The sequence below is a fragment of the Schistocerca cancellata genome, chromosome 1 (assembly GCF_023864275.1).
Source record: "Schistocerca cancellata isolate TAMUIC-IGC-003103 chromosome 1, iqSchCanc2.1, whole genome shotgun sequence".
NCBI lineage: Eukaryota > Metazoa > Arthropoda > Insecta > Orthoptera > Acrididae > Schistocerca > Schistocerca cancellata.
In genome coordinates this window covers 644,363,612-644,388,691 of record NC_064626.1, presented here as the reverse complement: position 1 = coordinate 644,388,691, position 25,080 = coordinate 644,363,612, and the positions used below count along the sequence as shown (strand labels likewise).

Here is a 25,080-nt window from a genome sequence, read left to right as displayed (position 1 = left end):
CAATGTCGTCCACAAATTGTGCGACCGTGGCAGAGTGGGCACTTCAGCGACACATAAAATGAACTGGTTAGGCGACAGGACAGAGCCTTGTCGATTTCTTTTATCAAAGTATTTCATACTTGACCTTTGGGTATCGATCTTCACGAAGTAAACTTTCGTCAGAAAGTTAACTGTCTGTCAGTTTGATTAAGTAATCTGGGACTGCGCCAAGGACTGCCATTTTTTATTTTAATTTGGCCTTCTACACTTTCTCATATGCCTTCTCCACATCAAGGAATACTCATGCAGTGTAGTAGGCACGGTTCATACTATAGGATATGTATTTTGTCACTCTCAGTAGCTGTAGCCCCGAACGCTAGAGCGTCTCGAATGCGAACTGTTCGGGTCTTACAATGTTATTTTCCGCAAGTGGCTTCCTTAGTCTGTATAGTATTTTGGCAGGAGGCTGATAGGTATGTGGTTCAGTGGCTGTCTTGGGTCTTTCTCCGGTTTGGGAATCTGTATCACCCTTGATCTCTTCCACGCTTTAGGGCAATACTCATTCAGGAAGCATCTGTTGAATATTCTCGTCAATAATACGACGGTTTTCCTCGATAAGTGTTGAAACTGCTCGTTAGATATTCCGTCAGGACCTGGGGCTGAATTTATACCAAGGCTTCTGATCACTTTTCGTACCTGTGCTGGCGTTGTGATTACTCTATTGGTGATTCTGGGAGTGTGTCAGATGCATTGTGGTGCCTCTGATATCGCTGTCATTTTCCTCCTTCCTTGGCCCATATATAAATGGTGTCTGGAAGGAACGGTTGTATATAATTTTCTCTGATTTTTGCGTCCACCTGCTTAGTTGAGTGGTAAGTGTCTGCGTAAGACGCAGCGGACCCGGCTTCGATTCCTGGCCGGGTTTGAGATTTCCTCCGCTCGTGGATTGCGTGTTGTGTTGTCCTCATTATCATTTCATCAGCACCGACAAACAAGTCACCCAATGTGGCGTCACCTGAAATAAGACCTGCAACTCGGCGGCCGAGGTTTCCCGGTTGGGACCTCTCGGCCATTAATGCCACACGATCATTTCATTTTTTTTCTGATTTTATTGTCGTGGTCGCTTCGCGAGACATATGTACGAGGAAATAACGGTTGATCAACTCGTCCCCGAACGTATGCTCTCGGAATTTTGGCCATAAACTCCTTCATGTTGACACAGTGCCTCTCGATTGAAACAACGAGTTCACAGTTACCGGTCAAAAGTTATTTTATTTCATCTACACGTTTCAGAGATTTAAACCTTCATCGTCAGGCAGATTAATGTCCGTGTCGTGTGTACGACTTGGGAGTAATCTGTGGCGTTATCTCGAGTGGTCGTTGGCTTCTTTCTCTGTCGTTCCACACAACATGTATACATTTAAGTGAGTGCCAATTTCAGTGTGTACAAAATATATCTGATGTAACACGACTGGAAGGGGCCTGTGACCGCTGGTGGCAATGACACATGTTACCCCATAGTCGTACACGTTACACAGACACGTCATTTTAATCCACATAAATCCACCTGACGATGAATGTTTAGAATTCTGAAATGTGTAGTCGAATTAAAATAAATTGTGATTGGTAGCAGCATATTCGTTGTTCCAGCTGATGCCATAACAGTCACGGTAAAATTCTAATCCAACATGGTCGCGTTTAAAACTACAATGCCTCTATTGTAGCGTCTTCCACTAGAGATCGTTAATCATCATCTTCGTTCGAGTTAACTGTTCCCTATTCAACGTCTTAGCTCCATCGTTTCCTGGGTCGAACTACATTCCTTAATCCTTGGGTATATACTGCAAAAGTATTTTTAGGGTATGTGCCTTGTCGTATTCTGTCTACGTGTTGCTTCCATGTCTGCTTATAAATTTTTTCTGTTATAGCATACAGTTAAGCTCATTTCTAATATCTTCATTTCTTATTGTGTCTTCTAGTTTATACCCTTTAACTGATCTGAAGAATTTCATTTCTGACGTCACTATTCGATTTTTGTCGTCCTTGTTTCCTATCCAGGTCTCATATCCGCAAAGTAGCAGTTGAAGAACTAAGGATTTATAAAATTTCACTTGCGCTTCTTTAATTGTCGTTTAGTTTGACGTTCACTTTATTGCTCCACAGATACGCTGAAATTTTGCTGTTATTCTTTATACCTTTATCGTAATCAAAAGAAATGTCTCAGCCCGGGGAGTAAAAATGACCTACTTGTTCGATGATTTTGTTCTGTATCACTATTTTTGATTGCACCTTTTATTTTCCTCGGAGTGCAGTTACTTTTGTCTTTTCTACAGAGATTTTGAAATTATAATTTTGGCCAGTTTCGCTGGTCATCTCTGTAATGCTCTAGGGCTTCCTAAAAGTATCCGTGACGAAACGCGCTGTTCGTTGTATCTTCTCTATCTTCAACTATGCAATAGAACCAGACTGAAAAGCAATAACGAGAAGTGGTCGAACGAGTGTTAGGTAAACCAGTTATTTCGTGGATGAGTTACATTTCCGCACGATTATTCCCACGAATAACATCTGCCCTGATGCCGAGATATCTTACTGATCTATGTGTTTAACAAGGAATCTCTGCCATAATAATCAGTGTTACAATGTAACACAACAGTACCGCCCCCGCGGACGTTGCTGTCCCGTAAAACAAAGTAGACCTCCCGACAGACTTCTCGTGATCAGTGACTGACTCTCCGGCTACGGAACCGCGCGGGGTAGCCGCGCGCTCTAAGTTAGATTAAGCAGTGTATAAGTCTAACGATGACCCCAGCAGCTTGGTCCCACAGGAACTTACCACCATCACCATTCCATCTACGAGCTCTCTTCATATATAAGCTAACACGCATAAGGCAAAGGTGATAAGTTGTTACAGTCAGTAACATCCTTTAAATAATTCGCCCGAACCTAATTAACTGTGACTATTCCGGAAAGACGAAGCTCCTCTTCCAGTAAATTAGCTTACAGGGAGCACATACTATCTGTACTTGGGTAGAAAAATGGTCCTCTTTTCCCAGCGTGGGTATAGGTGAGAGCTGCGTATCTTGTGACAGGTTGTAATGGGACACTTGTTGAGGAACTACCAGCACAAAACGTTTGTCTGCTATAAGTCAACATGTCCTCATTCTTAACAGAGATTTGTATAAATTTGTATAGAACCAACTGCATCCTATTTATTGAGAAAAAGGATATTTCTGTACAAATGCATCTCGCTTTGAAAATTCGAAAGGTGTTTAATTATGTCAAATTCCAGCAGTATCGAAGATCAGTCCACAGTTTAGCGAAACCGCAATAGTATTTTCCTGGAAATAGCCTGCCGGCCAGAGTGGCCGTGCGGTTCTAGGCGCTACAGTCTGGAGCCGAGCGACCGCTACGGTCGCAGGTTCGAATCCTGAGTCGAGCATGGATGTGTATGATGTCCTTAGGTTAGTTAGGTTTAAGTAGTTCTAAGTTCTAGGCGATTGATGACCTCAGAAGTTAAGTCGCATAGTGCTCAGAGCCATTTGAACCATTTTTTTTTTAAATAGCAGGATTTTAATTTTGCAACGTGACAGAAGATACAAGTACTCCAAGAATTTTATTTGTTCGAGGCGCTATAAATTTGAATGTGTAGAAATTAAGTGAATGAGGAGAACGAATCTGTCAGGAATAACAATTCCCAGATAATCTAACGCTACAAAACCGCAAGATTGGTTTCTTTTAATTAGATTCAACTTGCTGTTTCCATTAGCGTTTAGCGACTGGACCGGACATGCAAAAGAATGCTGAACGCGTAGAGAACCGCTGTTTTTTAAGGGAACCGTCCTGATCTGCAGGGGAAGTGATTTAGGAAAACGTAAATTAATACGGGCGGTCGCCTGTATCCTGACTGTTGTGTCACAGGCAATCCTTTTCTGGCAAAGTTAATACGTTCTTCGAATGATGTGCTTTCAAACGCACAACCAGCCATAATAAATTAACGAAAGAGATACTGCTGCAGTGTGAAATAAACACAAGAAAACGCTAACCAAATTACATTTAGCGTTCGAAATCGGTTGTGGCTTAAAATAAATAATTCAGCCTGGTGGCCTTTAATTTCTCACATCTTGTTCCAGAAGAGCCGTTGTTTGGGAATGCATTCTTTGTCTTAGTAAGAAGCTCAGATATTGTAGCTGATGATAATAATGATAATCTAAGCTTCTAAGTTCCGAAACTGTGGTCAAAATCTTGAGAGTCACGATATCTCATTGCTCAGGTTTCAGACCGGCATTCCACTGCGCGAAGCGAGACGACAATGACACAGCTTGTTTCTGAGACGAGATAAGTGACGTAGTTGTTGTTCGGCGTCTCGGCTTGGGTGAGGATTTCTTTACGAGTCTGGTTTGCAGGCGTCCTTGAGTTGGCTTTCGTCACTTCCGTGAAGAACTGGAAGCGCAATGCTCCAACAACTAAGCAGTTCAGGAGAATGCGATGATACAATCGCTGCTGGAGCCAAGTAATTTACGATTCATCAGCTTCTCTACATCGGAGATGAGACTGGTTTTATAAACCCTTATCTTCATCTGCACATGACTACACATCGCACTACGATTTAACGATCAGATAAGATATACTAGGCGAAACGCTGGAACATTTACATAGGTACTCGGTCACATACACAGCAAAGAGTCATCTTATGTTAGTCGAAGGACCCCAGGCATTTCATACTCAGTTCAAAATATCAGTATAGTTATTTCGGTAAATAGTGACAAACAAAAGGAAGCTCATGTCAATATCTACATCTGTCCTTTTAGAAAAATAAAATTGGAGCTAACTACTGTGTGAAGACGAAGTCAGCTGAAAGAGCTGTGTCCCTTTCCCTAGCGTCAGATCTCTAAGACAAGTTCGTTTCTAATGATCTCTACGTGGCGAAACATGAAGTGAGAAATCAATATAATCGAGTGAAAGTATTTTACTTTTACAGTCACTATACTTGTTTCCTCTTTTTTGGTGGGATTACTACTTTAGAGTGCACTCCAAGAGCATCACATACCTTTGCATTAAATCACAATCTCACGGTTGCTATAGCTGTGTGTATTCGTGTTCAGCAGCATAACGCCGTTATGGATTGTTCATATGCGCGTCTTATTTAATTCCTAAGCAAAGAAATGTCACAACTTTCTCACAGGACGTTGGCAGACCAGACATTCCCCTTCTATGCGCAAAACGAAGTAAATATGCTGCAAATAAAGAACTGTTTAAGATAGAAGGATCGCCAGGATAAAGGCGACAGCTGCTTGAGGCCGTCAGCGAACGGTGCTCCTGGAAAGCTATACCATAAAAAAAGTTAAAATGGCTCTGAGCACTATGGGACTTAACTTCTGAGGTCATCAGTCCTCTAGAACTTAGAACTACTTAAACCTAATTAACCTAAGGACATCAAACACATCCATGCCCGAGGCAGAATTCGAACCTGCGACCATAGAGGTCGCGCGGTTCCAGACTGAAGTGCCTAGAACCGCTCGGCCACCTCGGCCGGCCTATACCGTCAAAAAGATATAAAGAGCAGCAGGAGATCGATCAATGGTGGGGTGGCCGTTCGCCCTCGGCATAAATAAATGTAATACTTTAAGCATAAAATATACAGAAATGGGGATCAACCAGTGGAAGGAGATGCAACAAATCGTCCGGAACGATCAGAAGTGGAATAACCACAAGAAACTAGTTAAATTCAGGATTTCATTGTAACCCGCCTCAACAGATGTGTGTTATAAAATTTTCGGATCTTTTATAGTCCGTGTCGGGACAGAAAATAGAGAAGTTCCAAAGGGGTCGACATGTGTCCGCTTATAATTAAGGCGATACTAACACGAAAACGTTCGTCCGTCTCCAGCACTAGAAGGTACAAGAGACAGCCAGTTTTACAGTTCCGAGAGCGTAAATTTCAAGATGATTCATAACTACTTCCTGTCACAAGCTTCTCGCAAATGGCTTCGATGAGGAAAGCTGAGAAACTGTAGGTCATACGTAAGCTTACCAGCAGTCAGGCTTTCAGCGCACCTTCCGCTAATGTAACAGGAAAGGGAAGAAGTATAGAGATATCCAAAGTACCCTCTACCACACAAAGAAACGTTGCTTATGCTGTACGGATGTAAACAGACATGAATTACTCGTTAGAGCCAAGTACAGGATCCGGGAACTAAGCTTGGTCAGGTGAAAAAGTGAAGTCACATTGGCAAGCAGTGTGCGCTTAAGCATAGTAAACGATAACAGAAAATGCGTTCATGGGCATGTGCGATGGCATCCTCTCGACGCTACTGATGTCTCTACAGTGGCTCAAGGAGTGAAGCCATGTGATATTGTTGACGGCAATTTTTCTGCTGTACGGGAACATGCAGCTCAGCTACCCACTTGGGGCAGGCTATGTACCACCCACGGATTTCATCATCTCCCCATTTTATTTCATCGACATTAAAACTCTACATGACGTACAATACACATACATTTCAATACATACATTACACAACAACACCCACACTTTGTGAAAGTAAGGTCTCAATGCACACAAGAGACGAAAGCCTTCCTAAAATGAGCACTCAACAACCCTCCAGGGGACTCCCTAGCAACAACTTTCTCTCGTTCTGTCTTTGAACAGCTCGGAACGAGTTTGCGGCAGTGAATGTGACAGATGGTTATAAAAAACGGTCGCTACATACCTGCAATTTGTATGTTACCCACTATGTGTTTCTGTATGAAATTTAGCCCAAATTTACCCCCCCCCCCCCCCCCACTCTATAAAAAGTCTACGTATTACCAAAACTATGTATCAACAAACTGTTATCCAATTTAAACTCGTATGCTAACCTTTGATTAAACAGAACCTAATTTCAAATGAACTGTAACGGGTCTGAATACAACTTGTACTCCGTCTTCAAGCCAGAAGTGGCCCATCGGGCCCATGACCGCCGTTGTCATCCTCAGCTGAGGATGCGGATAGGAGGGGCGTGTGGTCAACACACCACCCTCCCGGTCGTTATGATGGTTTTCTTTGACTGGAGCCGCTACTATTCGGTCGAGTAGCTCCTCAATTGGCATCATGAGGCTGAGTGCAACAGCGCATGGCAGCCCGAGGGTCACCCATCCAAATGCCGGCCACGCCCGACAGCGCTTAACTTCGGTGATCTGACGGGAACCTGTGTATCCACTGCGGCAAGGCCGTTGCCTGAATACAACTTGTTTTTGTATTAAATGCGCAACTGAACTAAGGTGATTATCTGGTCCTAATCAACATTTCCACTTACCTCGCGACTTGACAATCTTGTTGCAGATTTCTCGATAACACAACAGCAAACAGCAGGCAGGTAGTGGCTATGCTAGATTACTCATAGTATTTTTACATTTCATTTCCCAATAATATTCAAACTGTTGTATACCACGGATTGCAATGTGTAATGCGTAATGATCAACCTTCTTTAAACAGTGAGATGGGGAGAGTAACTATTCCTATGAAATGATATTCAAAGCCAACGATTTTAGAATGAAGTATGTATTCAGAAAGACAGAGTAAAACTTCGCGTGATCTTCACACATAACATTGGTCTGAACAATACTATGCGTAACAAAGTGAACAATTATTTAAAAAGGATACAACGTTCACAGAGAATTTCTATAAAAACCAAACAGCTTAATCAGTATACATGTTAATGCATGACTCAGGGAAGTGGGGTGATCTTCCTCTCCGTCCCTGTCCGACCTCTTTTGGAAGGATTAACGCAGTACATCGAGAAAGTTCAAAGATGAGCAGCAACGTTCTGTATTATAGAGAAATAGGGGAGAGAGTGTCACTGAAATGATACGGGATTTGGGGTGGACATCATTAAAACAAAGGCGTTCTTGGCTGCGGCGGAATCTCCTCACGAAATTTCTATCACCAACTTTGTCCGCCTAATGCGAAAATATTTTGTTGACGCCGACCCACATAGGGTGAAACGATCATCATAATAAAATAAGGGAAATCAGAGCTCGCACGGAAAGATATAGGTTTTCGTTCCGGGTTGGAATAATAGGGAATTATTGTGAATGTGGTTCCATGAACCCTCTGCCAGGCACTTCAGTGTGATTAGCAGAGTATCCACGTAGATGTAGATGAGCAAGTGAACAAAGTTAACAAGCTGAGATTAATCACGCCGACAAACTAGGTGCGCAGTGCTACAGTCTCACATTAAAAAAAAAAAATCATTTTGCCTTTCAATGTATTCATCAATTCATCATATTCACCCTTGCTGTCCTTTCCAATAAACCTTTCTTCACCTAACAGATAAAATCATAAGACAGCACTTCGTCCATCTCCTACCAATCTTCCACTAAGAATGTATGAGAGTGCGCCGAAGCAAAGACTATGCCACAACAAGACCGCCGGCCGGGGTGGCCGAGCGGTTCTATGCGCTACAGTCTGGTACCGCGCGACCGCTACGTCACAGGTTCGAATCCTGCCTCGGGCATGGATGTGTGTGATGTGCTTAGGTTAGTTAGGTTTAAGTAGTTCTAAGTTCTATGGGACTGCTGACCACAGCAGTTAAGTCCCATAGTGCTCAGAGCCATTTGAACCGTTTTTGAACAACCAAGACCGAAGATTGTTTGCTCTCTCTGACATGCACATCGATAAGTTACAAAAACTAAAATGACATACCCACGTTATAAATTTAATGCAAATATCTCTAAAGATTCATGATAACGATAGTTTGGGTTTATACCACGAAATAAACGAGCAATGTCATTAACATACACTGGCGAACCTTATGACCTCTGGCCGCTGCGAGACTGGAAGCCCCTGTCTGGTGGCGTTGCAGGCACGTGACGTAAGGTAGCAGAGAAGAGTAGCGAACCGTTCTAGCTACGAAACGGGCTGTAGATGGGGATATCCACTGACAAAAGCGACTTTTGCAAAGAGCAGATTGTTATGGTCCAGCACCTGGGAGCGGGGAGTTCGGAAACGGCCGAATCCCGTCTGTCGTTCGCTTGCCATGATAGCGAACATCTGTTGAAAGTGGCTGAAGAACGGCGAAACCACGAGCAGGTGACAACGTGCTGCACGGGTGCGCCTCGTCGAAGAACGTGGAGGTCGGACACTTGAATGCCTGCAAAGCTGCGTTTCCTAGCTGCGGGAACGTCCTGCAATGTGCGTGCGAGACAGCGCTCCCCACTCGGACAACGTAAACATGCCAGGCCGTTTTCCTAGTGTGCGAGCAACGCAGTGCCGCTGCAGGCTCTGTCTGAGAGGAACGCTTGCCTGCTTCTGGAGGAGTCTGGCCTGCCGGTTGCAGCGATTTGATTGGTTGGAAGAGTAAGAGATGTCGAACTGAGCGGCAGGAATTGCCTGGAGACAGCTGTAATATTTAACAATGAAATTCGTCAAGAGCAGTGCAGTTGCGATGTTATTTTATTTTATTTTTACTGCCAGTTTCGGCATTCCATCTTCAGGCCCCATATGCATTTCTCAAAAATATACGATATTGGCATACTGGACCTTGTATGTGTTCCTGGAGTCGTGAATTCTAAACCACATCCCAAGTGCTTCTTCGAAGACCTGATTTCAATGGGCCTGGAAATTATCAACCACTACGTCAGAATTGCCTCTCTAGAACTGACAAGTGATTACATTTTCACGCAATTTGGGTGCATAGATCCTGAGAAATCAGTACCCAGAACAACCACCTCTGGCCGTAATAACGGCCTTGATACGCCTGGGCATTGAGTCAAACACAGCTTGGATGGCGTGTACAGGTACAGCCGCCCATGCAACTTCAACACGATACCACAATTCTTCAAGAGTAGTGACTGGCATATTGTGACGAGCCAGTTGCTCTGCCACCATTGACCAGACGTTTACAATTGGCGAGAGATCTCGAGAATGTGCTGGCCAGGGCGGCAGTCGAACATTTTCTGTATCCAGAATGGCCCGTACAGGACCTGCAACATTCGGTCGTGCATTATCCTGCTGAATTGTAGGGTTTCGCAGGGATCGAATGAAGGGTAGAGCCACGGGTCGTAACACATCTGAAATGTAACGTCCACTGTTCAAAGTGCCGTCAATGCGAACAAGAGGTGACCGAGACGTGCAACCAATGGCACCCCAAACCATCACGCCGGGTGATACGGCAGTATGGCGATGCCGAATACACGCTTCCATTGTGCGTTCACCACGATGTCGCCAAACACGGATACTGTAAACAGAACCTGGATTCATCAGAAAAAATGACGTTTTGCTATTCGTACACCCAGGTTCGTCGCTGAGTACATCATCGCAGGCGCTCCTGTCTGTGATGCAACGTTAAGGGTAACCGCAGCCATGGTCTCCGAGCTGATAGTCCATGCTGCTGCAAATGTTGTCGAACTGTTCGTCCAGATGGTTGTTGTCTTGCAAACTCAAGGATCGAGACGTGGCTGCACGATCCGTTACACCCATGCGGATAAGATGCCTGTCATCTCGACTGCTAGTGATAAGACGCCGTTGGGATCCAGCACGGCGTTCCGTATTACCCTCCTGACCCCACCGATTCCATATTCTGCTAACAGTCATTGCATGTCTACCAACGCGAGCAGCAATGTCGCGATACGATAAACCGCAATCGTGACAGGCTGCAATCCGACCTTTATCATAGTCGGAAACGTGATGGTACGCATTTCTCCTCCTTACACGAGGCATCACAACAACGTTTCACCAGGCAACGCTGGGCAACTGCTGTTTGTGTGTGATAAATCGGTTGGAAACTTTCCTCATGGCAGCACGTTGTAGGTGTCGCCACCAGCGCCAACCTTGTGTGAATGCTGTGAAAAGCTAATCATTTGCATATCACAGCATCTTCTTCCTGTCGGTTAAATTTCGCGTCTGTAGCACGTCATCTTCGTGGTGTAGCAATTTTAATGGCCACTATTGTATAAAATGTGGAAAATCGCTTAGTGCGACAGGATAGACGGTGACCTGTAGCAGATCTGACGACAGAGTACAATGCTGTTTCAAGCACTTTTCGGAACAGACGCCTTACGACTTTCCTCGTCGTCAGTTAAGATTGCAGTAGCTTCGGGGGTCGTCGATATTGGCCTATGGATAAATGGAAACGTCTCGTCCGTTTGGATTTATCACATTTTCTTACACCATATCGTTCGTCGTATTCGGAGAAGTTGCCATGCTGCCGAGTGTCTGCTCAAAACGTGCACCGCGCCTTCGACGCAGGCCTGTGGGATAATATTATGTTGTGGGGAACATTCATCATGGCACTCATGGGGTCTGTGGTAATAATCGGGAGCTGGGGACTACATCAACATTATTAAGAGCCACCTGCATCGTTCTCGAAAAGTGTGATCCCAAGCAAGACATGAAATGTAAAGAGGGACTGACACAGTGAAATAAACGAAAAGAGGGACTGACACAGTGAAATATTTTCATTCACTGGAATACACAGCCAGCACCTCATAGCCTATACACGAACAATGGATCCTATTCGAATGAGATAATCGAATTGCAGGTTCTAAACTGAAAACTGGCAGCAGTGTATCGTTTCACAGCGACAGAGAGCAGCAGACGGCGTGCTCCAGTTGTGGCGAGCGCGCGCGCCTCTGTGTGTGTGTGTGTGTGTGTGTGTGTGTGTGTGTGTGCTGGCGGTCTCCCAGCCGCCGCCGCTCGCTGTAAACAAACCACCGGTCGGCCTTGCCGCGGGTCCCGGCTGCACGCTACTCTCCGCCCGCGGCTGCTCCTCATCACTGCTCAGATAGATGCACCGACTGCAGGATGGCTACTACTGACCACCGCACTTGCATAAACACCTTGTCCACGGTACCTCTTGCAACACTCGTTACTGCTCAACCGCTGTACACTCCTAGGTCTCATTTTGCTTACCACGTGTCTGCAGAAAACACTGTGGAGATTGCACGGCATCCTGATGTAAAGCGTTATTCGATCCTTATACGTTCCCGAAAAATCTTCTCTTCGTTGTTGAAAAATCGGTAGGATCTAGTAATGAGGAACAGTATTATGTGCTTAACGATCACCGTAACATTGATATTGACCACCGAGTGTACAAAGTGCAGGAATTCTCCTACCTTGGAAGCAATATTACGCATGATGGAATCAGTAAGGAAGATGTAAGAAGCAGAATATTGAGGGCTAAGAGAGCATTTCTTGCTATCATACAGCTAGTAGTACCAAGTGTAGGCCTTAATTTGAGAAAGAAATTTCTGAAAATTGTGTTTGGAGCAGAGCATTGAAAATAAGTGAATCGTACAATGCAGAAAAGCTGGAAGAAAGAGAAACGAAAGGTCTAATAATTGAGGAAGTTGCCTGCAGAATTGATGAGGAGCAGAATATGTGAAAAACAGTGAGTAGGAACGTGAAAGGATGACAGGACAGGCGTTATATCAGCCAATTAACTCCCATGGCACTAGAGAGAGATAGCTGTAGGGGGGAGATGGACATTGGAATATATCCAACTAATAACTGAAGACTTTGGTGTAACTATGAGATGAAGGATTTGGCATAGGAGAGGAAGTCGTGACAGGTCGCATCAAACTTGTAAGGAGATTGGGAACCACAAAAAGAAAAATGTTCTAGGACAGGCATGGCCAAGATTTCGGCTCGCGGGCCACGTCCTGGCACGAGTGCCCAAGAGCTCAGCCTTGCTGCACATTTCCCCTACCACCATCCCACGCTGAGTATGAGGAGGGGGAAGAGTGAATAACTGGGAGTGTGCCGTATTTCAATGGCACTGCTTATGACTTGGTTTTATCACATTTCCCAACGACATAGGTCATAAGCAAAGCAAATTTTCAGTACTATTTAATTATTTTTGGCGGGCTGGAGACAGAACACAATATTTATTCGGTACAAACTGACTGCCTAGCACGGACGCAGACAATTTCACAGAATTCTGCATTCAAGTCACCACGCAATCGTGACTTATCTAGTTTCATAATCTAAAAAAAGGTTTTTCACACAAATATGTCGATCGAAATATTGTAGCGCTTATGCAACCTCATTGTGGAGACTCAGAAACTCTACCTGAGGAAAGCTATGTAAATGTTCTGGACAGTTTTAAAGTAAAAAGATTTGTCAGTGAAACTGGTATTGCCTTGCAGATCAATCAGTTACACCTGCACATGCACAGGAGCGCTTTCAGTTGCAACAGCAAACTGTCTCGAAAACAGATGTAAGGTTGACAGTGTCCTCAAAACCTATGTAAAACTATCCTTGTAGTTTTTTCAAGGCCACAATGAATTCTTCAAATCTCGCGTTTTCTTCAACACCAATGACCTTAGGGAACTGGACTGACTGCCGGAATGTGTCCCATCCATAAATCGATTTTGTTTTTAAATGCATCCCCATCAAATCAGAAAGTTACCTTGAAATTTCTTACTGTGAGCAGGTGCGCAGTCAAGTCCACCTAAAATGTAAAGTCTGAAATCTGTACTGGATGTCCTATTTTTCGTTCCTGCACTTCTTTTTCCTTCATAGATTTAATAATAGCAAGTTTTAAATAAAAAAATCCTTCCAGGCATGCTCATTGCTCAACCAATGCACTTTGTAGTAATATATATGAAGTCTCATCATCATTATCATTTTCTGTGGGCCTTTGTCCCACTGCGAAGCGGGGTCGGCCGTGTTACTATGGAGTTGGCGGTGGTAGTTGCAGAGGATGACCGGATGCCCTTTCTGTTGCCAATCTGAACCCCCCGGAATGGAATCAGTGTACCCCAACTGTCTGTGTCTAGTGTAAGCCATGAAATAGTGCGAACGTGTCTATGAGTCGTGTAACTGAGGCGGAATGTGGGGACCAGCCCGGCATTCACCTTGCGGGATGTGGAAAACCGCCTGAAAACCACATCCAGGCTGGCCGGCATACCTGCCCTCGTACTTAATCCGTCGGGCGGGTTCGATCCGGTGCCGGTGCGCCTACACGTGTCCAGGAAACAGCGCTTTAGCGCTCCCAGCTACCCTGGCAGGTCAAATATATGAAGTCTCCATACTCTTTAATTCAGTTCCATTGAAAACTGTTGCAACTGACAGTGAAATGATACATATGACTTCAAAAATTTTTGTTTCTGTACCACCAGTTTCATCACGTGCTCCATGCTTGCAAATTTAGCACAAAGTGCTTCTTGGTGTACTGAACAATGAATCCCGTCTATTGGTCGGTTTGCTCATTCATTTTGAACTAAATCTTTCAGTTCTTCTGCGCGGTATCGTAATGTCATTTCATAGCAAATATGCAGTACTCGCCGCTTATGCGACTTGAGAGTTGTCATCCCTCTCTTCTGTCACTGCGATCCATTTTAAAGCATTGTGACGATAGATCGCTAGACAGCCTCTTGTTGTGCCAACAGCCACTTGATCTGTGAAGTGCCTCATAACACGAACAAATAGCGAAAGGTAAATAGCACTGACACCACGATTCTGTCGAGCTCAGAGTTGTGCCAACCAAAAAAATGCCGCACCGCAATGCTAAACGAAATGTCGCGACTGGGACCGAGCTAAGCCGAGTGACGTGCCGGGTCTTCCCCCGCCCACGGCCTTCACACGCTGCGCGCGTGGAGTTTGGCATGCCGTGACCGGCCCTGTTCTGGGGTATTAGCATAGCTTCTTTCACTTCTAGAATTGATTTGAAAAATACTGTGTGTCTACATCTACATCTACATGATTACTCCGCAATTCACATTTAAGTGCTTGGCAGAGGGTTCATCGAACCACAATCATACTATCTCTCTACCATTCCACTCCCGAACAGAGCTCGGGAAAAACGAACACCTAAACCTTTCTGTTCGAGCTCTGATTTCTCTTATTTTATTTTGATTATCATTCCTACCTATGCAGGTTGGGCTCAACAAAATATTTTCGCATTCGGAAGAGAAAGTTGGTGACTGAAATTTCGTAAATAGATCTCGCCGCGACGAAAAACGCCTTTGCTTTAATGACTTCCATCCCAACTCGCGTATCATATCTGCCACACTCTCTCCCCTATTACGTGATAATACAAAACGAGCTGCCCTTTTTTGCACCCTTTCGATGTCCTCCGTCAATCCCACCTGGTACGGATCCCACACCGCGCAGCAATATTCTAACAGAGGACGAACGAGTATAGTGTAAGCTGTCTCTTTAGTCGACTTGTTGCATCTTCTAAGTGTCCTGCCAATGAAACGCAACCTTTGGCTCACCTTCCCCACAATATTATATCTGTGGTCTTTCCAACAGAAGTTGTTCGTAATTTTAACACCCAGGTACTTAGTTGAATTGACAGCCTCGAGAATTGTACTATTCATCGAGTAATCGAATTCCAACGGATTTCTTTTGGAACTCATGTGGATCACCTCACACTTTTCGTTATTTAGCGTCAACTGCCACCTGCCACACCATACAGCAATCTTTTTTAAATCGCTTTGCAACTGATACTGGTCTTCGGATGACCTTACTAGACGGTAAATTACAGCATCATCTGCGAACAACCTAAGAGAACTGCTCAGATTGTCACCCAGGTCATTTATATAGATCAGGAACAGCAGAGGTCCCAGGACGCTTCCCTGGGGAACACCTGATATCACTTCAGTTTTACTCGATGATTTGCCGTCTATTACTACGAACTGCGACCTTCCTGACAGGAAATCACGAATCCAGTATGTGGGTAACACCAGTTTGCACTGTGGGTTGGAGTCTCCTGTTCGTATGTTAGCCTAAAGGGCACCTCGGTGTTCTGGTCGTTTGCACGGATTCAATTCCCAGTGGCTACCTCAGCGATTTGTTTCCTAGAAAGGTCTGAAATGCGGCTCAATCAAATGAGGCCAAACGAGTAGCCACTTGTTAAAACAAAAAGCAAAGCTGACATGCATGACACCGAAGAAGCGTAAAGTACATACGCTTGAACCAGGCCGGTAACCAGTGGACCCTCTCAAAAGGCACTGGGTAAATCTTTTTTAGAAAATTGGAAATTTGTGGCAAGGTCTTACGGGACCAAACTGCAGAGGTCATCGGTCCCTAAGCCTACACACTACTTAATCTAACTTTAACCAACTTACGCTATGCACAACACACACACCCATGCCCGAGGGAGGACTCGAACCTCCGACGGGGGAGCTGTACGGACCGTGACAAGACGCCTCAGACCGCGTGGCGTTAAGTCTTTTAACAGACGAAAGCGACGCCTACTTGCAACAGCTCATGTGCTATAAAACACTGTGGTGTTCCAACCACATTCGATTCTGTGTAGTCCTTGCCACCACGTATTTATGCACAGTGGTTTGTGACCGCGGCGCTGTCGGTGACAGCGCCTCATATGTGTTCAGTCGGATTCAGGTCAGGCCAATCTGGTGGAAGTCATCAACGTGAATTCGCTGTAATGCTCTCTGGGTCACATTAATACCATTCTGACCGTCTAACACGAACTTATCCTGCTGGATGATGTCGTTGCTGTTAGAAAGGACGTAAAGCATGAAGGTATGTATGCGGACCGTAATAATATTCACGTAATCCATAGCTGTCACGGTGCTGCCACAGATCTCACGAAAGCCCAGATAAGCGTCCCTCATAGAATAATATTGCCCCCACCGCCCTGCGCCCTGGCACGGTTCATGTTTAGAGCAGCCTTTCGCCTATATGAGGGCGTATCCGAACACGACCATCGACCTGGTGTAACAAGGAACCTGATTCATCCGACCAGGGGACACGTCTCATCGATCAACGGTCCAATCTAAAACGTAAATGAAGATGTCATTTGGTCACTATGAGAATTCGTCTGCTGCGGAGTCATGTTCAACCATGTAACGATGTGTGCTGAACAGAATGGTCCTAAACATGCTCCCATAATTCTGAACGAAGGCTACCCATTCGAAATGGATGAGTGTCCTATAAAGCAAAAAAAGAAGAAAAAAACAAGGTATCAAGATATTATATAAAAATAAGGAAGTACTGGTGGTGAGACATAGCCCTATGTGTTGAAACATGTTGGGGCACTAAGGTTAAGAAGTACAGCTGTACAGTACCAGGTGGTTCAAAAAATATTTAATCTTCTTCTTTGTCGGATAAAACAAAATAGGGCGAAAGACCTTCCATGAAAAATCTGCAAGGAAAAACTATCACAAAGGAATGCTACCAGGTATTTCGTCACTCTCCTGAAGCTTTGGGCGCAAATGATCGGATCTATGGGCAGCAAAAATTTGGCAGCTCCATCACGACAACGATCTCGCTCATTCTGTGCATCTGGATCAGACATTGCTCGCCGAACCCAACATTCCTGAGGTTAGTCAGCCTCCTTACACCCTGACACCGTTGATCATCGTTCCAAATGACGCGTTCCAGAAGCTTCAACAGTGGCGGTAGCGTTAGGAGAATTGTGTGCATTATCATGCAGACTACATTCAAGGAGATTAGTGTTCTATACCTCCAAATCAACAAACCAAATGTTCCATACTTTTTGAACACGCCTCGTATACAACAGTATCTTTAATCATTTTCATTCAATAAAGAAAACCCCTTTTTAATGCAGACGTCCTTTTTTGCCTTCTGTTGGTTGGAGCTGTAGCTGATAACACTTAGCACTACGTGTGTTCTGAGTCAGTCTCTATCGTTTCTTCAAAAGGATTTCCTCCATAGAATTTAGATATTTTCCACGGACGGACAGAAAAAAAACCTGGAAAAATTCACTTTCTAGAGCACAAAAGAGACCCCACGTTTCGACAACGACAAAAAAATTGCTACGGTATTGCTAACCTCAGTCGCCACTGCTATCATTAAAACGTGGATCAGTGTGGAAGATTGCACTTTATGGCCGTTTCAGTACTGCAGTTATTAATAAATAGCAGGTAGGAAAAGGAGATAAGTAGCAGTTTATTTTTCTTTTTCTATCTTGCTACACCGGCATCCGCACTGTGAAACACCCTGCACTTTTTTTAAAGGCAAAAAACGTCGGGTGAAAGGAGGAGGTCAGAAAAAAAATCAGGTAGGGGACGAGGCGGCCCTACCTGTGCCCCATGCTGGAAGCGGATCTGCCGCCGATTCCTGCTAGTAGGCTATCGCTGCACGGGATCGCTGAGGCGTCCACTCGCCGCCCCGCCTCTCTCCTTTTGGGAGGGTCCGCTGGGTGCCGCCGTCTCGTCAGGCGCGTCCCTCTGTTTGTTGCACGATGGTCATCCTGTGGTCCCCTTCTTTCGTATTTTGACTTTAAGACGGAGACCGGAACGCAGCCAACAAGTAACTGAGGACATAGGCTGCCATGTGACACTCTGGTATGAGGAGGTTGGCATTAGAAAGTAATTCGTATGTTCGTAGGAGCCGCATCAAACCAGTCAGAAGACTGAGGGGAAAAGAAAAGGCTTCTTTGTAATAAGGTAGCACCAACGGTGATACAACTACCAAGGGATATGGTTGTACCATAACCCACAAGTAAAACAGGTAACTGTGAATTGTTAACCTCTTATTGTGTGGAGGCAACGTTTTGACAAAAAAAAAAAAAAAAAATGAAACGAGTGTATGACATCGTTGGCCGGCAGGCCCCATTCGGGGAAGCTCGGCCGCCAAGTGCAAGTCTTATTTCATTCGATGCCACATTGGGCGACTTGCGCGCCGGTGATGAGGATGAAATGATGATGAGGACAACACAACACCCAAACCACGAGCGGGGAAAATCTGCAACCGGGCCGGGAATCGAACCTGGCCCGCTTGCATAGAAGGAAAGCAAACTAGCACCCAGCTAATCAGCCGGGCTGATGTTTTGAGATACAATATGCAATACCAGTTGCCGTTGTGGTGTTTAGTCATAATCTTTTTACTTCCGTTTCTGTAGGAATCGATTAATTATAATAGTACTAAAAAAAGTGAAGCGTACATTTTAATACTAGGCATACCCACTGCAGTCCACTGAGTTTTGACTAAGAATACAGTCTATTAGACCCGACGCATCGGTCAACAGTAGATTTCAATACAGACAGCAAAAGATTTGGAAGAGCAATTGAAAGGAATGGAGTTCCAAATTCACGACGTATCTCGGCTACTTTTACGAAAGATTTTAATCATCGTTCATAAGCGTTGTGTCGCTGTACTAGTCTTTTCAACAACTTTCAAACTCCATTAAATAAGTGTATTGTTCCATTAAAAAAGGATAAATAATTTCAGCAGCTCGGTTGATACAACAAAATTACGTGCCTATCATATGTTGAAAACATCGATATCTTCAACCGTTCACGAAATAAAAGGCTGTTACGCCTAATGCGACTCGTATAACTGACCAAATATCTGTAGCTATGCACTACTTCAGAAGAAGTTAAGAACAAATATTCCTATTTTGGGGAGCTCTTTTGTAAGATGATCTCATGAGCTGTGCTGAGCCTATAACTGGTCTGCTGTGACGATATGGGCTGCCCTGATGTAACAAGAATTACGCGTTTCACAATAAGGGCAAACGTCGGAGCCAGTCATGTGCTCTTTCGCGTTATGCATTCAATGACGGGTGAGCAAATGCCGCCCACGGTCATTTCCATCGCGGAGGGCGTTGTGAATGCTGAGGCGGCGCACCTGGGACGGCGACGGTGGCCGTGAACCGTGGCAGCGACCGCCTGTCTGCGAAACCACCGGCTCACTTCGGCGTTGCCAAGGCGTACGTCGCGCCAGCGGCCGGGACCACCTCGCCGCACCTCGGCAGACACGCGACTCTAAAATTACCTGCGGCCGGCCCTTACTAGAGCGTGACCGTGTTTTTGTGCCCGCGTGCCGCTGCGCGCACACATTCTGTTTGGCACAGGGGCGCAGGTGCTGTCCCCCATATCGACTCGAGTGCAAAATGTCATTCTCGTCTTACGTGCTCTGCTGCCGTCTTCGGCCTTCACAGGGTGGTTCCTCGGCCTTTCTTTACTTGCAAAATTTTCGCGTCCCACTTCTCTATAACTCGCTCGACGCGAACTTTTGCACTGGATTTTGCTACTCGGTTGTCAGCATACCGGATACTGGACTACGTTTGCAACTTGATACGGGACTACTTCGCAGACAGGACTCAACACGTCGGTGGTAATGGTACATAATCGGCAGATCTGAAGGAAATTTCAGTATTACCCCAATTAAGTGTGACGGGACCGTTACCATTTATAACACATACACTATCTGACCAGATGTATCCGGACACCTATTAGCAAACATTGATATGTTCTGTCTCCACCGCCTTTATGATGGCTTTAACTCTGCTGGGGAGGTGTCTGAATGTCTGTCAAGGAATGGCAGCCCATTCTTCCTCAACAGCCGAAACCAGAGAAAGTACTGATGTTGGACGCTGGCGTCCGGAGCGAAATCAACGTTTCAACTAGGCCCATAGGTGCTCCATTGCGATCAGCTCAAGTTTATTTAAGTAATGTTATTCTCCATAAACCATTCCCTCCCAGATTCTGTTTTATAACAGGGTGAATGGTCATGCTGATACAATCATCGTCTACGAACAGTTCCTCTACCGTACGTAAAACACAATGCTGTTAACTAATGTTGATTTTTTTTTTGTAAAATTTTTGTTAGCTAAGGTCGCATACATGAAATTTGGTAACCGGTATCGACAGTTACCGGTCATCTGTAGGTCAAAATATCCACAGCAGCGTCTAAGATTGGTTGTTACCTACGCAACTCAACTGACAAAGTGTTCTCTTATATACTGCAGTGTATACTTCGATCTGGAGTTGTCAAATTTTTTGTACGCGGTCTTGACTAATAAAAAATTTAAAAAAATAAAAAAATCAACATTCAGTGAAATAATAGCTTCCGTCAGGTAAGTAATAGATACCGTCAGGTAACTACAGCTGTACAGTGTGTTCATATCCTTCCGCATTTCACGTTTTCTTAAGCGTAATAAGAGGACCGCATCCTAACCACTAAAAACACCTCCATAAACACCATCTCCTCCATACTTTACTGTTGGCCCAACACATGATACAGCACTTACAAATTAATAATATTAATAAGAGCCGCCACAGCTGCATTAAGGTATATTTATTATGTCACAATCGGTATCGTTCAATAAACGACATCAGGTGACACATTCTTCGATACGTATCCCCACATTATTTTGCCAAAATCACGACACAAGAAATGTAAGTCTCGCATAACGTTGAAGATGATCAAAATTATCTCGATTATCTCGTTAAGACTACTCATTTAATTTATGTGACAATTCTCCGTTTCAGATTTTTTTGGAGTGATAATGGTTTCCAAGTAAATGCAACATGCTGCCACTGAGCTGTAGACAAAAACAATAATATACCCAGGTGGATGATGAAGCTTACCGAGGGAAAGCCAGGGCTTGACACACACACACACACACACACACACACACACACACACAGCTCATCGGAAAGCCGCCAACTGCGACCATATCCACAGAGGAGGTTAGATGTCCGTTCTAATCTGCTTAAGAGTTCGAAACGAATAAAGACAGTCTTCACGCATAACGACTTGTTGACATCCATGGTGAAAGTGGATTTGAAGAAATGAATACAATAATTTCTACTATTTTCTGTACAGAAGTCGATTGTGAACATATAGATTTATTGTGTGCATGTAACCATTATCAGATGCTTGGTGATATTTTTTTTACTTGTATCATTTTTTCGTAAATAAAAACATACATTCCCCTCACACCCCTACGATATATACAAGCTGCGTTTAAAAATCTGAATGAATGGCATCGTGAACCAAATGAAACGGAAGTTACAAACAAAATAACATTGTTCGCTTTCATAGTAATCTCCATTAACCACAATTTAAAAAAAAATCGTATCGTTTACAAAGCTCGTAACAACCGAAAAAAGCATTGATCTCACACGTCATTGCCAGTAATGCAGCCAATTGTACACTGATGATTATTTAAGCAACACCAAATCGAAATGGATACTACAGGTCTCATCATGCCTTATAATGGTCTGTAGAAAAGATTGTTGTCACACGTGATACTCGAATCTCCACCAGTTAGCAACCATGCTCCTTCTGCTCCTAAAATAATTCTATGGCACAAATCTCGGAAAAAAATCTCCCGCTTGTGTTAGACAATGACAGACTGACAACTGCCCTTGTTAATCCCTCGTGTCTCCACGCTCAATTCCGTATATCCTCAATGATTCTGTGCCGGAATTCGTCTCACTTATTGTGTGTTATTACGGCTGTTGATAGTCGGTCTGGCCGTAAAAAACCATTAAGAATTTTCTTTCCGCGGCGAAGGTCGTAAACAAGTTCTAGGGGCCTGATGACCTAAGATGTTAAGTCCCATAGTGCTCAGAGCCATTTGAACTATTTTTTTCATTTCACCTTTGTACACACTGTCGGCCTTAATCATATGTAGAAATATTGTTTGGCAAACTATGACAGTGTAAAAATCTGATACTATATTTTCAGCATTGGACTTGTGTACAGTTCTTAGTTTAAATGTTTTACAGCATTGATATTGCCGTAAAACTTGTCACTTCTATTGAAAGGATTTATTGGTTCATCATTTATATTGTTGTTTATTGATCTCCTAACTTGATGTTTGCTTGGTGTTTGCCGTGTTTCCTGCGGTCTGTTTGTGTTCGAGTTCTCTGCGAGTTTGGGTGTGTGGGAGTGGTGCCACGTTCTACTTCGGTGCACGTAAGCTGTGACGTGTCGTTGGGTCCCGGCGTTTAGGTGTTGTTTTGGACGACTGGTCTGCTGCTTCTGGCACTTTAAGTTAAGCCACCTTTTGCCTAGGGCAGCCTGGCGTCACTACCCGTTTAACTTGTGTCATGTATTAAAAAAAATGGTTTTTTAATTTGCTTGTGAATCAATTGCATTAATTAACTTGTTGTGTTCCTTGTGTTATTTGGGTTCGTAACGAACTGGTGTGCTAGTAAATCACTTTCACATTGCCGATTATTGCCTAAAAATAAAAAAAGAATCTGTGGCACCTTTTAAAATCACCTTCAGATTGTGATTTATGTTTCTTAAGTATTTAGATCTCCGTGGCTCATCTTTTAAGTCATGTGATTGTATATGTTGATATTGTCTTAAATACGGCCACGTGTTGATTGCCTCTTATCTGTTTTATAAAAGCGTGATTTGAATAAATTGTCAATTATTGACTTGCTAGTTGTTGTGTTAAGGAGTGACATAGTGGGGCCTTGACTTTCCATGCTAAGTGTACCCCTCATCCCGACTTCCTAAGCCTCCTCGAAGCGACCGTATTAATGGGTAATCCTACCCAGACGTACAGATAACGTTACGGCTCGACATCTGTGTACTCCTCGATAGTAACTAACGGAAGTAGATCTTTTGTGATGGTCACCAGGTTGGCGTGGGCGTGGAGAGGCTCCATCCTTTAAAATAAAAAAATAAAACCTGTAGGTGACTAGTTCGCAGCACTGGCAGTTGGAGATCCGTGTTGATTGAGGAGTGTTATCGGTGCCACCACGCCTTTTGGAGACTTTAGTGTCGTCTACCGAACCACTGAAGGAAGGGAGCCTGCTTATGGAACTGTTGCCTGCCCATATCGTGGACTGGTAAGACCTCTTGTAACAGACATTAAATTTGTGCTGTGTTGCGGCATCCTGATTTCCTCTGCGCCACCTTGGTATTTGTGTCTTTACCCCGGTCGGGTATTGTGAGCTAAAGACGCTCTTTGGTGTTTCGATACTGACTGTGGCGAACGTGCATTGACTTAAAGATTTATAAGCCATCCCCCTTATTACTGAGCAGCGTGGCTGTCTTGCGATGAGCGTTAAGATGCGCTTTCCGTTAAATTATTTTGTAGATGACCTACCCTGTTCTTTTGTCTTCTTCGACACTGTTTTTAAGGCGTTTGGTATTTTGTTAGGCATTTACTATTTAGATTATCTGTAATTTGCTTGCCTCACATATTGCCTAGTGCCCTGCATTTTATGAAAATTTATTTTACTAGTGCTTTCAGTGCTTGTTAAACTTATTTTACGCACTGGTTTTAAAACTGAATAGTGTTTAATTCTGTCTATGAGTATACTTAACGCTTTATTTATCACGATCCTCGCTGTACAGTCAGCAAACAGATTTTGTAATACGTCTGTCAGAATAGAACTATTTTCATAAAACAACTGGCCAGATGAGTATATTAAATCCACATCACATCCAATTTGCCGTTTTTTGAACTATTCCTCTGTGTGTTTATTCTGTCATGCTGCCCATTGGTTCATACCTATCCTGCCTGTATATTTGAGCAGCTAGTTTGTTTTAACGAGTGTCCTTAAACCTTTGTGTAAATCTAAGTAACATCGCCCTTTAATGTAAGTTCTGCTTGGCCACTGGGCGGCAGGAAGCTGTTATACACTTACTTAAAGACATCTCGTATTTTCACCACATTTGAGGGGAAATCCTAAGGCATCTTCGCCAATTATTAAATTGCAGCCGGCCGTTAATTGTGTCCATATCTTTCTTTTAAAATATTGCTAAAGTTCCTGGTAAAAAAGATTTGGCTCTGGCTATAATTTTAGTTTCAATAATTAAGTTCCTAATCTGTAATCATCCTTGGTTTCCACATTGCAACAGCTAACCTCCCTTGAATTTTTCTATTATCTACATTGTATGTGATAATGTAATTTTTTTAAATGTATAAGTAAAGAAACCCCGCTTAGCGGCGACTGGTAATGTAAGTTCCGCCTATTGTTTGCTTGAGCACTGTGCGCTAATCTCATTTCGGCCACTAATGGACTCCTTGGATTTTATGGGAATTTCAGGCGAACCTTAAGGTGCCTTCGCAAATTGTAAACGTGCTTAGAGGCCGCTTGTCGTTAATTCAATACGTGTCTTTCTTTTAAGGCGCTGTTAAAGTTCCTTGTAAGAGAAATTTTAAGATTTGATTCTGGCTATAATTTTAGTTTTGTATTTACTTTCTTAATTTGTAATTGTTCTCGGTATTCTCATTTTCATCACTTACTTCATTGTGATAAATCGTTGGTGCACTTGCTAAGAACAATTTTGATTTTGCCTTGCACTGTTACTTTGTTAACTGTATTGTACTTCGCCTACGTATAACTTAAAGTTTATAGTCTTGTCAATGAAACGTAGCTTTAATCTGAGCTTAAGTCAATTTAGCAGTTGCTACATTTGTCAAACTACAC

General features: G+C 43.8%; 1 protein-coding gene across 1 annotated transcript in view; it reads right to left on the bottom strand.

Moving 5' to 3' along the window:
- Positions 1 to 25,080, bottom strand: part of LOC126183392 (uncharacterized) — a 661,091-nt gene that overhangs the window by 565,698 nt on the left and 70,313 nt on the right. The window lies entirely within an intron of this gene.